Source organism: Siphateles boraxobius, unplaced genomic scaffold (assembly GCF_051911475.1).
Source record: "Siphateles boraxobius isolate OS27281-9 unplaced genomic scaffold, OSU_SipBor_1 77, whole genome shotgun sequence".
NCBI classification, from domain to species: Eukaryota; Metazoa; Chordata; class Actinopteri; order Cypriniformes; family Leuciscidae; genus Siphateles; species Siphateles boraxobius.
Genome location: NW_027509205.1, coordinates 14,608,970 through 14,622,719, shown reverse-complemented (window position 1 = coordinate 14,622,719; position 13,750 = coordinate 14,608,970). Strand labels below are relative to the sequence as shown.

The 13,750-nt window shown below is 38.6% G+C and overlaps 1 protein-coding gene across 1 annotated transcript in view; it reads left to right on the top strand.

Moving 5' to 3' along the window:
- The first annotated feature begins 4,847 nt into the window (after nucleotides 1-4,847).
- The window catches only part of plxna2 (plexin A2), a 225,524-nt gene continuing 216,621 nt past the window's right edge, over nucleotides 4,848-13,750 (top strand). Inside the window, exon 1 of the mRNA XM_077218389.1 lies at nucleotides 4,848-5,471. The gene's annotated coding sequence lies outside the window, so the exon portion shown is untranslated. The remainder of the gene's footprint in view (nucleotides 5,472-13,750) is intronic.

Genomic DNA, 13,750 nt, shown 5'->3' with positions numbered 1-13,750 from the left:
AATTGACATGTTTTAATTGAGTCTTCTGAAATATTTCAGATCCATATTACTTTTTCACCATCTGAAAGTTGGACCCGATTTGGGCGCGTTCACTGCCCCTCGGAGTCCAGCAATCATCAGTAATTAGGCTCAGATTGTATGACCAAGGCCAAGGTCAGGCAGGGATAATGTTTCATGTTACCAATTATAGCATTCGTTCCAAGGCTGGCACTTCAGCTCAACCTTGAGTCAAGCCGCGCAGTGGTTTTAACACGGGACATGTGTTCTCTTCTACACAGCTGCAGTCTCCATTCACACACATCTGTCAGCTAACTTCAAATGGCCAGTCAAATGTTACCTTTTCATCAACTTGAGTAATTGCAGCCACAGGAATGCGAGTTAATCTAGTCTGAAACTCCTGCATGTTTAAATACCATGTTTACAGCAGGCTTGTGCACAATTCAGAATTGAATTGAGAATGACTCCTAAATTCCAATTCAATTCTTGAATTTGAATTGATGTTAAAAACAGGATCTATAATTCCAATTCGAATTTAAATTAAAAGCAGCAGAATAAAATAAAATAAAAATTCAAAGAAATTCATATACATATTTTAAGTGAAGTGTTTAACAATGAAGCTTTACAGTATATTTCAGTTATGATTGCTTTACATATTCTATAAATTATAGTAGTTTGAACTACTTGTACAGATTACATTAACAGGAAATGTTTTCCCCCAGCAATGAATGTTAAAAGCGCTATTCACAGAACAAATAATTAAGTTTGATTTATTGTAATTTTAATTTTGTGGAACATAATGGAAATACATAATGGTATTTAAAATGGTTGCCAAACAATTTGAGGTGGACATTTGTTTGAGCTTCTTTGATGGTCAACACTGGACTTTTTAAGTTTCAGAAGTCCCTTACAACTTCAGATTACAAACGTTTATAGATTTTACATGGAAAATAATAGCAGGCCTAAAAGGTCATCTGTACTAGTTCATTTTGAAAAAGCAATTCCAACAAGAACACCTGGAAACCACAGAGCCATATGCAAGCACTGCAGTGCACCAGTCTGTGGCTCCATCAAGGCTACTTCAAATTTCAAAGTTAACAGACAGACAGTCTTCTATTTTGAAAACAATCTCTTGATGGTATTATGCTACTGATATTTGATATCATCAGTGTTGGGGTCACTTCTTAAGAACGTGTAATACACATTATTCACTTAAAAAAACATAATGCATTACCTTACTTGTTATTCTCTAACTCATTACTCATTACATTATAGCGCAAAACAGCAAGAGCCTGGCATATTGCTCATAAAGGGCTTAGACACACCTTCAACTCACAACACAACAGTTACAGTAACATTAATGTGTTACATTACTCAGTTACAGCCAAATGTGATTATATTATGGCATTACTTTGTAAGGAGTTACCCCCAACACTGGATGTTTAAAAGCATGCAAGCACACTTTTTACTTATTACTTATTGTAAATCAAGAAAACCAAAGCTGTTTTCCTGGCCTAGCTCAACTTGCATGTAAATATTTTGCCATACCAGCTTCCTCTGCACCTGTTGAGAGAATCTTTAGTGTTGCAGGAAAGGTATTCAGACCAGAACAGTGCAGACTCAATGATAAAACATTTGAGGAGCTATTGAGAATTAGATGCAACACTGTTCCTCAGGGAGTTTTGCATTGGAATAAATGATAACTGCATTCACAACTACTTTGTGTTATTTGATTACTTTGAAATGAAAATAACATTGGAACCAAACTAATTAAACAACATTGAGGGGGTCATTTATTTAAAGCATTTTATCACTATCTATATTTTAGAACAAAATGTATGCAGGGTTGAGAAGTGACTCACGTGTAATGAAATTATGTTATTAAATTACAAAATTAATGTAATTGTATTTAGTTGTATTACTGAGGTAAAATGTGTAATTCAATTAGTTACTAATCATATTAAAAGGAAATTGCTTTGCATTGATCAATTAATCCAAATAAAGTAATCCAAACCACATTTATAATGGGTAACTTGTAACAGTAAGCAATTACATTTTCAAAGTAACCTTCCTAACACTGAATGTATGTGAGATTCAACACATTCTTTCTGTTGTGTGACTGTGTGGAATTTATTTGAATTGCTATGAATTTAATTCCTCTTCCTGTCATTCCATTTCCAACTTCCAACTGTCATTCAAATTCAACCTGTCATTCAAACTTCCTGTGGAGCAGAATCAATTAAATTCAAATTGGAGGCCAAATCTGAAATTCTGAATTTTGCACAAGCCTGGTTTATAGACCCATAAAACACAATTAAAAATTGTTTGCAAATTTATACCTTTTAATAAGACAGGATAAGAGAATGCAGGAGATTATGCAAAGAGAGAGGACATGACACATACTCTTAAAAATAAAGGTTGTTAATTGGCATTGATGGTTCCATGAAGAACCTTTCCATTGCTCTAGGTTATATCTTTATAATGGAAAAAGGTTCTTTAGATTATTAAAAGAAAAAAAAGAGTTATTTTATGAACGTAGTGTAAGTGAAAGTTTCTTTGGGGAATGGTTCTTCTATTCACTGCAAAAAAACCTTTTAGAACCTGCAGGACGAATATGAACCCGCATCGGCCATGAACACCATGGCTAAATATATTGTGCACTACAATGCTCTTTAATAAGAGATTTGTGTGTACACTTTCTACAAAACATTTTGGCAGCACTAATGACTTATAGATAAAACAATTGTTTTCTCATTTTATGCAGATGAGTGTTCAGCTCAGTCTAACTGGATTGAGCTTTAACTTTGCGATTCAAATTGAATTACCCTTAATTTAAACATTCTACTTGTATAATGACCAGTGAATCATATTGAAACAAAAAAAACTATATTTGATTACCAGTGGATGACTAAGATGCATTTGAGAGTTAGTGTAGTGGAAGTTCAATATGGACGCCCTCCAGGTATTGACCTGCTTCTCTTAAGAGTACACACAGCTTTTAGTAGGCTATACACAAGACTTGGTAGATGCGCTCTTCTCCTCTGGCAGTTTTGCAATATTTTTGATGGCTGCCACCGGTTCTTTTCCCACTCTAAATTATTGATGGATCATGGAATAAGTGCTCCCGCAATGTCCCCTTTTAAAGAACAAAGATGTAGAAGACAGGCCAATGTGTAATCCATTTCTGTTTGAGCTAACCGATCAAACTATCGATTGTAGAATGCCACTTTAAAAGATTCGGCGACAGATGTGCAGCTGGGAGATGTGACACAATCCTGCAGCCTGTCTGGCTGTGTTTATTCTATTACCTCCAGCAACTTTCCCTGCCGTCAGATGTGAGATTATTTTTTTCCCTCCATAAACTTAAAAGTATGAGGAAAAGATTGATGTAGTCTGTAAAAAGCTATTGATGATGCAATACCTCGTTGACTGTAGAAAGAGACTATTAATGGCCCACTAATCCTCTCTGACAGCCAAATATCATTTGTTGGGGTTATATGGCTCTGTGATCCTGGAAAATATTTCATTTTAGATGAAACACAAGTTTTAGCCTTTAATTCCTTTGGAAGGAAATGCAAAAGGACAACTCCTGTGATTATATATAGATGCAGGTTACGGAAAGCAGCATCACAGATCATTATGAAGCAAAATTTGGGCTCACAGAATCAAGTGCCTTAGCTAGATCTCCACATACACACTATCTGAAATGAACATCAGCATAGACAAGAATAGCTAGCAGTGATTTGTGATTGTGACGATGCTCTCCTTTTACACGGAAATATATTTGTGATTATACTGTAGGTTTCTGTCGAAACAAAGACAGTTTGTTTTATATTAAGCCACATAAATAAAGGACGGACATGATTATGGTATTACTGAACAAATGTATCCATGTAACAATAATTTAAGCATAGCAATATTCATTCTCTCCCTTTATGTGCAAAACAAAAGGCTATACTATCAAAGTTTATTACTTCAATGTATTTTTTTGAAGATAGAGAGGGATAGTTGTTTGTAAGTTTCTATAATTACGTTTTTTTCATAAGAAATTAATGGGTTTACTTTAATTGTTATTTAGATTGATTAAATATTGTATTGTTTATTTTAATTACTAAATTATTTTGCAAGATATAGTTTAATATGTTATGCATTATTTTGTTTCATATATAAACAATACAATATTTTGTAGTCATGTGTCTTAAAATAAATGTTTCATGCTCAATGTTAAATTTTTTAGCTATTTTAAGAAGTAATAATAGTTTATGGACCAATAATATAATACCCATAATAATAATTATATCTTGACTAAACCCCTGTTGACTAGATTTAGATGAGGTAATTGCAATCTTCTGTCCAAAGATGGCACTGTCTAGCAAAATTACTACTGGGCTAGCATTTCCCTCACACTTGCAGCTGCTTGTAAAATAAGAGACAATTAAAAACAAATGTACTTGTAAATATGTAACATATTGTGATGGAACCTTTTATTAACTGTTAAAAAAACTAATTATTTGCTTATAATTTTTCTGTATTCTCACATGAAGTCAAAGGCATGAACTTCATAAAACATCATATCCCAAAATCTTCATCCATGCTGTTTTTGAAAATGCTTATAGATCATATTTAGTCAATCACATGTTGTTTTTGAACAAAGTGATTGTGCCACAGTTTTGTTCTTGTACGTTTTATGCCTTGCAAATAAATTATTGTTTGCAGCTATTTTGATTTTAACATAATTAATCCCATTAAGGAATCTGCAGCTAAATAGATAGATAATCCCATGACTATAGACAATATAGCCTTGAGACATATTGCACTAGGCTATAACAGCTCACTGTAGCCAATATTGCGAGATTAGAATATTGCGGAGTTATTACATGTAAATATGCAAATGCACATTTCTAATCACCTCAGTTGTGCATTTGTAAAATGACCATCTTTGAGAGAATGAAACAGTTAAAACATGCGACATGCAAATAGAGCCGGTCGTAAGTGAGTGCTAGCACAGGGGGCTGGGTTTAAACGCGCTGCTACTGTAACGCTGCTGGGCTTCGGTTCCTGTGCCAGTCTCGCGTAAAACCTTCATAGGAGAGCAATAAGCGCGCGCATGACGATCTAACGGAGAGCTGCTGATGAAAAGGCGTGATGTCAAGCCGCTATCAGTGTCAGAGAACTGGGGGAATGTGCCGTGCACTTGGCATATGCGCTTGTGAATGACCATCCTCCGGCATTGACCGATAAAGCATTGAATTTTGCTGCATAGATCAGTTACCTGTAGCCGCGCGGCGACCGTTCATTCATCGTCTTGCATGCAAGAAATCTTCGAGGAATTGTGAGCAATTTATTGAAGGTGCTATACCTTTGAAGCTCGGCATTCAATCGGATGTGGATCTATCTGTCAAAACTGAGCTGAACGCAGAGGCATCTTATAACCGAACATTAGATAGCATCCTCTGCTTTCTTCTGGATTGTAGGTGAGTGGACAAACGTGCTTCATGAATTCATTCAAGCCCAGAAATGCTTTTCGTGGGAGATGTGGCCAGGAATACTAATGTGTTCCGTGCAGCGTGTAAGAGAAAACAGGTCATTATTTGCTCGTACATCGCAAGGAAGTTGAGCAATATAATTAGGAAAATGGGAATTAATTTGGTGGTTCTCCATTAGCCTATGTGGAAACGTTTGCTGCTGATGCTGGATATCACAATAAAACAAACAACCTTATCCTCACTGTCACGTTTCAACTTATTCAACTTAATATGCAAGCAGTTAACGATAATGATTGTGTCTATTGAAATTTGCTGAATTTGGATTGCATTTTTCCCCCACATAAGAGAAGTTAATGATAATTATTGTGAGTCTATAATTGAATTTTTCTGAATTTGAATTGAATTTTTCCCCATATAAGAGATCAGAATCAGAGATAAAACTACAATGTTTGCTGATTAGCCTATTCTAGTCAAAGCGAGAAGCACGCAAAGAAAATGTTGGTCATCAATCTTCCTCATGCATATGCGCGATCATAATCCATTAACCTTATTTTATTGATTAAAGTTACGAACATTTAAACATCATACCCTTCACTCTGCGCTCTGCTTGCGCTCTTGTAGCCTACGAAATCTTCCTAAATATCCATTTACATAGGCATGACTAACACAGTCGCATAGCCTACTCAGTTTTGTGGGACGCTTCCTGTCAAAGAAGTTGATCGACGTTCAAAATGTAGCCTAAAACTGATTGTTGCAGAGTGCTCATAATTCAGCTCTTCTCACCTAAAACTCCGTTCCGTTCATCTGGACTAGCTACAGCAGATGCACTCACAAATCTTCATTTTCCCTTAACTCGCGGCTCTGACATCGGCTCTAAAGAAAATAAATGTTTCTTTAAGTAGAAAATCGGCCAGCATTTGCATGAGAATCACTGGCATCTGCTATGAAGGACAGGGATGATATTAATCGGTGTCTGACTAACACAATCAAACGGCGCTTTCAGTGAGGAAGATGAGGTGAATTCATCTCGAGCGTGACCTCTTCACATCATCGTTTTTATCTCAGAAACAGCGGGTTGACCTGAGACGGCAGGGTGAGAACGGCTCATTCAAGAACTGAAAGAGCGCATTGCTAGTAGGCTAGATAACGTCTAAATGATCCCAGTTTCGAGGAAAATTCGATCCATATTTAATGAGTTAAAGAAATGAAGCAATAGAAGTCTTGAAAGTATGTCCTTTTCTGTTTCAACGTGGTTTTCAAACATTTCAGTAACCGCAAAAGTTAGGTTATAATAAGTTCGTCAGTGTGCTAAATAGACGCTCATTGAAATCGCGGTCGCCTGAGGAGGTAACCATAGCAACAGTAGGTTGCTTGAACACGTTCCGATAAGATCAATATCCGACGGTGAGTGGACCATATACGGTCATGATTAACACATTAAAAATGTAATTGGCTAGATCGTTTAGATATTTTACATGGTGGTTACACCTGTGGTTGGATAATACTAAATATTACTGACAGCAATTCATGTTTAAAGAGCTAGTCAAATTCACTCACTTCTTGCTTAAAATGCAACTGAAATGAATGCCGTAGCATAAACTTTTCATTTTCTTCAAATTACACTTATTTGTCTGTTTGTCCTGAAAATTTGACACGAGACACCTGCAAAGAGAACAACGATGATACTTATTTTCCATGGCTATGGAGTTTAAAAGTTTATACGTTTCATATTTTATGTTTTAAGTAGCTCTAGTGTTTTTTAAGTGTAGCTTTAAGTGTTTTTATAATAATTTCAGTCATACAGAATCCTTATATAAGTCAACATGTCTCTGAATTTCAGTTTACATTCCACATTAAATCCAGTGGCATTTTGTAAGCCTTGGGGTCCTGCTTCCAAGTGGTGAGGTCATGGCCAAATGTTATGTTATTTTGGCCAATTTAGTCATTTATTTATTTATTTATTTTTACATAAGGTGTCGCTCTGTTATGTTAATCAGAATGCGTTATTATTTGGTCTGCTATACAAAGTGAATTGATAACGGTAATTAATAATCAAACTTGCGGTAGTATTTCCCACTTTTATTGTATGTAGCCTAATACATGCTAGCTCTGCAGATTTAAAAATATATATTTTAGACTCTCTGACGGTATACCAAAATTTAATTGGCTGATACTGCGGCCTCACGCATAGTGTCCTGTACGCCAATGTTTTAAACATTTAAATAAGGGAGTCAAACCTACACAAGTGACACTTAATGCTTTTAGATGAGCAGAGTATGATTACATTCTGTACATTGTGTTCTAGTCGCTGCGTGTCTTTTTAGTTTGTTCCCTTTGATGAGGCGCTCAGAGACAGGGAAGGCTGTAGAGCATCTCCAGATCACAGGCTTTTTAATCAATAAGGTTAACTACACAAAGCCGAGAGGACAAGTCTCCACTGGGCGCACACCCATCAACTTTACCTGCTTCCTCCTTTCCCTTACCACGGTGGCTTCATGCAGTTTAATCGGAATTGTAAAGTGAATCAAGAACTGTCTTTGCCTTTCCTCCCAGCGTGAGCTTCCTAAGTTGGATTTGCATGTTCATTCTGATTGTCAAAAAGCCTCTAGCATTCTTACGTTGGGTCACATGCTATTGATTTGACTATGTCAGTCAGGTGCATTAAGCGTTTCCTGAAGGGTAATTGGAGGGTATTATGTGCTTAAAGGGGGTTTGTTCCTCTGTCTTTAGCCATTGGCTCTCAGATAGATGTATACGTTTGAGGGGAAGCTGAGGGTCGAATCTCAATGGGGTGGCCACAAGAGACCCATGCTGAGTGCTTATCCTGCTTGCCCCAGTTAAATGCCTTGCTCAAGTGTGTTAGTTTAGGGGCCAATTTGGATATGTGCTTGTATCTTCTTGGCTCGGATTTTTGAGGTCAGCGAGATTACCTTATCAGTACTTTCCACGGAGATTTGGCAGCTGTGAAAATGGCAATGTAAAGATCCTAAAGTATGTGCTATCTCATCACTCATCTCGCCCATTGTCCATCAGACGTCTAATGTTTGCAGAAGAGCTCATCATTCTCTGTGGCTTTGACTGAACACTTGGATTAATTCTGTGATGGATAATTGCAACCAACCCCTTCAGCAAACTTCGAGTAGGCCCACATAGTTCCATTGCGCCACCTATTGATAAATACACTGCGGCAACAAACCACGATGTCCGAAATTACTCAGGGTTACAGAGCGGTTTAAACACAAGCAGAGGGGCATTTGAGGTTGGTCGGTCATAATAAATACCGTAATACCATGCTCGTTTTAGTTGAATGCTGTGTCACCAGTGTGCAATACACCTCCAGAGAAGCCCCTCTTCTCTTCTCTTATGATGGCATACGGGCTTGCCCCTGTTTAGCTTAAGAGATTTTGACAAGTTTCGATGCATGCAGGCGGAATCCTTGACCTATTTCTTAATGAGTGAACAGTACAAATGCATTCAGGGGGCTGCGTTTGCAGTGCAAGGCTTTCCACCGATCCCCCAACCCCCCCCCCCCCCTCCCTCCGCTTGTGCACACAGACACAGTCTTGCATGCTCATGCCCTGCAGGATGAGCCCTTGTCGAGAGAGTTCATCTGCTTTCTCTATGCTAGTCTCATGTAATAGTGTGTATATCCAATGTTTGTTTGCTTTAACGCATTGATCTCGCATTCTCTTTGCAGCGTTGCCGCTTGGCTGTTTATCTAGGGCTCTCTACCGACCAACTGTCACAACAAAGATCGCTATCACTTTTGACCCCCTCCGCTTGCGTAAAGCGTCTCTGTGTGTTTGTTGGTGAACGCATGCATGGATCCAAGTGTAGAAAGTAGAGCCAGATGTGTGGCGATTGCAGTTGCCCTGTGACGTTTAGAAGCAGGATGCAGATTCACTGTACGTAGATAATGATATGCACTTGTCTACCCAATAGTTTCGTCTGCCTGAGTCGCTTTTCTGTCTATCTCTGTACATCAGGTGTAAACAACCTGGCGTGATAATTTGTCTTCAGCATTGGTGGATTAGGCATGGGGCTGATACTTTGACCTGGCGTTCGTCTACACTGTAATTAGGCCCGTGTTTTCTGCTGCAGCTAATTACCCTTGAACAGTTGGTGGACAGACTCTCGCTTGGAAGGTGCCAGTGTCCAGATTGGTCACAGAGAATTGTGCGTGTTGACGCCTTATACTGCTCTAGAGTGTGGGCAAGAGTCAATCACGTGCAGGTGCTGGTCACTCTGAGAACACTGGCCGTTTTATTCAACATTTTATTAAGAATTGAAACATGTTCTCTGTAAGATCAGTTTTCTATGTTCAATACATAAGCAAAAAGGGGTGTTTTCAACCTAAAATGATTTATTCATCCTCCTTGTCATTCCAAACCTGTATGTCTTTGTTGCTTCTGTGGAACACGAAATAAGATATTTTGTAGAATGTTTTGCTTTTGTCCCAACAGTCCTAAAAAGTCGATTTGATTTGCAGAAGCTTAAGGCACTTTTTCTACCCTTGACTTTTTGCACTTTATTATCTGAAGAGCTGGTATTGTTCTCAGTAGCTTGTTGAGACGATGTTTGTCTTAGACTATTTGAAATCGTGCTGCTTTTGTATGTGAAACTCAAAACACAAAAACAAAAATCAATCACCACCCATTTCTCCAATACAGACTCAGACTTTCTGCTATTTTTTATGAGGGGCCAAGAATTCCATGCTGTTCAGTGAGTAATCTTTTTGAGGGTATAAAGTTGAGGGCAGTTTTATGGCAAGATGCTACGGATGGTTTAGTTTGGGTAGGCTGACGATTCTGAATGTCTGTGCTTAGTTTTGTCTTGTTTTCATGATGGAGTTTTGTCTCTTGAGACTTTGGCCAAAAAGAAAGTATACTTGAGGAGGACTTAGAATAGACAGACTTTGTGTGTGTGGAGTGGGAGAGAGAGTGATCAAGAGAGAAAGACACATGTTGCCATGTGCCCAGTCATAAGAGAGAGTTCTACAGTTAAACCCAGCACTCCCCTTCTCCTCCTCTCCCTCTGCAGCTGCTGCCAACTTGTGGAAAACAAAAGCTTTTGTTTAGATCTTCGATCCAGCAGATGGGAGGAAGGACAGTAAATGAAAATGGCAAAGGGAATGGAGCAAGTGGACCATGATGGGAAGCATACAAACTGGGAGGCCGGTCCTTTGGGAAGAGTAACGGTCCCAGGAAAATCCTGCCACAAAGTTCCTGCACTCTGCGGCCCTCTGTTACTTTTTCATCCCAAGCCATTGACTGAAAGTGTTCGTCAGAGCCTCCAGGCTCTCTTGGGCCTGGGCTGCTTTTATTAAGATGTTAATGGAATTGCCTTCATGACACACTTCTATAGGACAGCCATTCTTCAATGCCTCAATCTGTCTTCTGCTCTGAACACATTAGCGGCTTAAGCACAACAGGTTTCTTGCACGTTCGTGGCTCATTCTTTGTGGTGATTCTCTAAGACTCTATAATTCTTCCGTGTATATAATCCTTCCCGCCACATGCATGCCATATTTCACAGCATGTAAAGACCGCCCATTTCAACGATAACAGTAATAATCTATGGACTCTAGTGCTTCTGTTTGTTTGTCAGTGAATTGTAGCCTGATTGTATGGTAACATCAAATCAGTATGTTAAACCTCGAAAATGCTAATGCTGTTTTTCTACATGACGTCTAAAAGGAGGCATGGTATGCTGGTGCAAGCCTTTGTGCGTTCCACAAACTGCTAATGATTTCCCTCCCTTAACCACAACCCCTTATGTTGTGTTTGCTAAACCCTTACTAGAGATTCCACCATAGACATGCTAGGCTAAAATAATGATGTTGTAAACAATTTGGGATTTTTTTACAATCCACAATTTGTGTAATTACGCTTTGAAATCCATTCTATCAGTGTTGGAATAATTGCTTTCTTGTCTTGTTTATTGGAATGGTCACTGTCCGTGTAATTACCGTACAGTGAATCCTTTTCATTGTCATTGTCATTGGCAAGTATCAAACGCATAAACGCACAAAAAAGTAATTTTGTGGGCGGATCTCGGGCGCTGTTGCTATTATACCGGTGGGATAAATGACTCTTGCCCCCAACGCAAATCTGAAATGGGTTTTGTCTGAAGTAGCTACATTACTCATAGGTGTGGTTTGGGTGTAACGTGAAATAAACCAATCAGAGCGTCATCTCACATTTCCTTTAAAAGCAGGCGCGCTTGTTCCATGGCGGATTGCTATTATGATGACGTATTTGCCAGGCGCACGCCAGGAGCGGTTCACAGCCGAGTAGACCGACGTTCTCGCCAGGGCCGTAAAAGACAGAGAAGTGACATTGTATGGGGATGGTAGAAACCCACCCAAATTAGCTTTGGTTGAACAGGCGTATAATAATTTGGGTAAATGTGTAAACTAGATGTATGCCTATTTTGTCACATCTTCATGGACACCACAATGATTTCCCTCATGTGGTAATATTTTTCCTTGTAATTATGTATGGTTTGCAAAAATGGGAACTGCTGCGTTTGTGTAAAAGAGAGAAGCAAAGTGTATGCTCGTTGTGCACATACTACATTATGGCCAAGCATTAACCCTTAAAATAGAATCTGAAAAACGCACCACTGACTTTAGACCAGTTTTTCCTGGTCTGCGGCGTAATTGTTTTCTGAAACTTTAAAATAGCACCAGGGAACGTTTGCGCCGAAACACGGCTTTTTTTTTTTGCTTAACCGCCCTTGGGAGCGCAAGTTCATTCCCTAATTTACCGACGTGCGTCTGTGGAGGGAAAAGTCCGCTGTGCGTCGGGTGCAAAACAGGAATGATACATGCGTCGGTGTACAAAGTGAATTGTACTGGGCACAAGATAGGGCCCTAAGTTTCTGTTAAATGACTATGAACTGCTATCTAATAATATTTGGGTTTTTTTAGTGTACCCAAAGTTCTATTATCATTTTTTCACCCTTACATCGTTCCATACTTTATTCCTGTGAAACCATATTTGTATATAGAATAAAAGTAAATGGGGTCCAAACCATTTTATTTTATTGTATGGATGAAAAAAAAAATGCTGATAATTTTTTTTTATTTTCTACCAAAGAAAGAAATGGGAATACCCAGGGTTTATGTGCTGTGGGCTTGCACACCCCCCCCCCCCCCCCCTTGACGAGAGGCTGTAGTCCTTGGTTTTGTCATTCAGTCTGACTTTCATTCTGAATTTTTAATTCTTTTATGCTTGATTCAAGAACAGAGTGCATTCAGATTACACATCGTCCACCTTCTCAGTGGTGCACTTGTGAAAATAATTCCTTTGTTGTGGGAATATAATTGCTTTTAACCTTCTTTTACCTGGCTTGGATTTTTGGCTGCAGGCTTATGCACGTACACTGACGTGTACCCACCTGCATCCATGCTGTCTGCTTTGTTACAATTCTCAAGTCAGCCATAGCCTTATCAGGAGAGATAGCTCCTCTTTCCTGTCAGGAGGCAGACGCCTTAACACATCCTCTCCGCCTCAGCTGGGAAAAGAGCTCAGATAAGCCTCCCAAATTCATTCCTGAGCCTGATAGCAAACAGGGCTCCTCGGAAAAGAGAGGGAGAGAGACAGGGAACAAGAGAGAGGGAAACTCAAGAAGATAAATACTTTCCACAGCACAGGGCAAAACAAACTGAAAGTGCTGATGAAAGTTGATGAAACTCTCAACTTCCAAAGTAAAAGAAAAATATGACACATGCCATCTTTGTGTACCCATGATAGTCACTGGTTTGTGCAAGCACATTCACAGAAGGCCTGGCTGGTGCCAAGAGCATTGGACACGCTCCTTTGAAAACAAGAAGTATCCATACTTAGAATGAGAACAGAAGGTCATACCGAAGGAGCGACTCAGAGTGGGAAAAGTATTCTGGACTGAGAAGTTCTCCCTTATGCTCAGCATTCTGTTTGAAATCTTTACTTGGGCTTGGGTAGCAGCCATATTGAATTCAAAGGTTTCTTGAGGTCTTGCTAGTTTCTGCAGATTTCCACAGAAGTTCCACTTGCTCCTCAACTTTTCATTGGTCTTGTTTTTTTTTTTAAAAATTTATGCTTACTGAGCTTTACATACTACTCTTATATTGGTACTATGTAATAATATAGTATATTTTATTATTTGTGTTATATAATAATATTTCTTATTATTTAAAATGTATATAGTTGTATTTAATAATTTTACAATTTTCTCTCAAAAATATGGTAAAAAGTGTAGATTCTGGCTTTTGTGCATTGAAT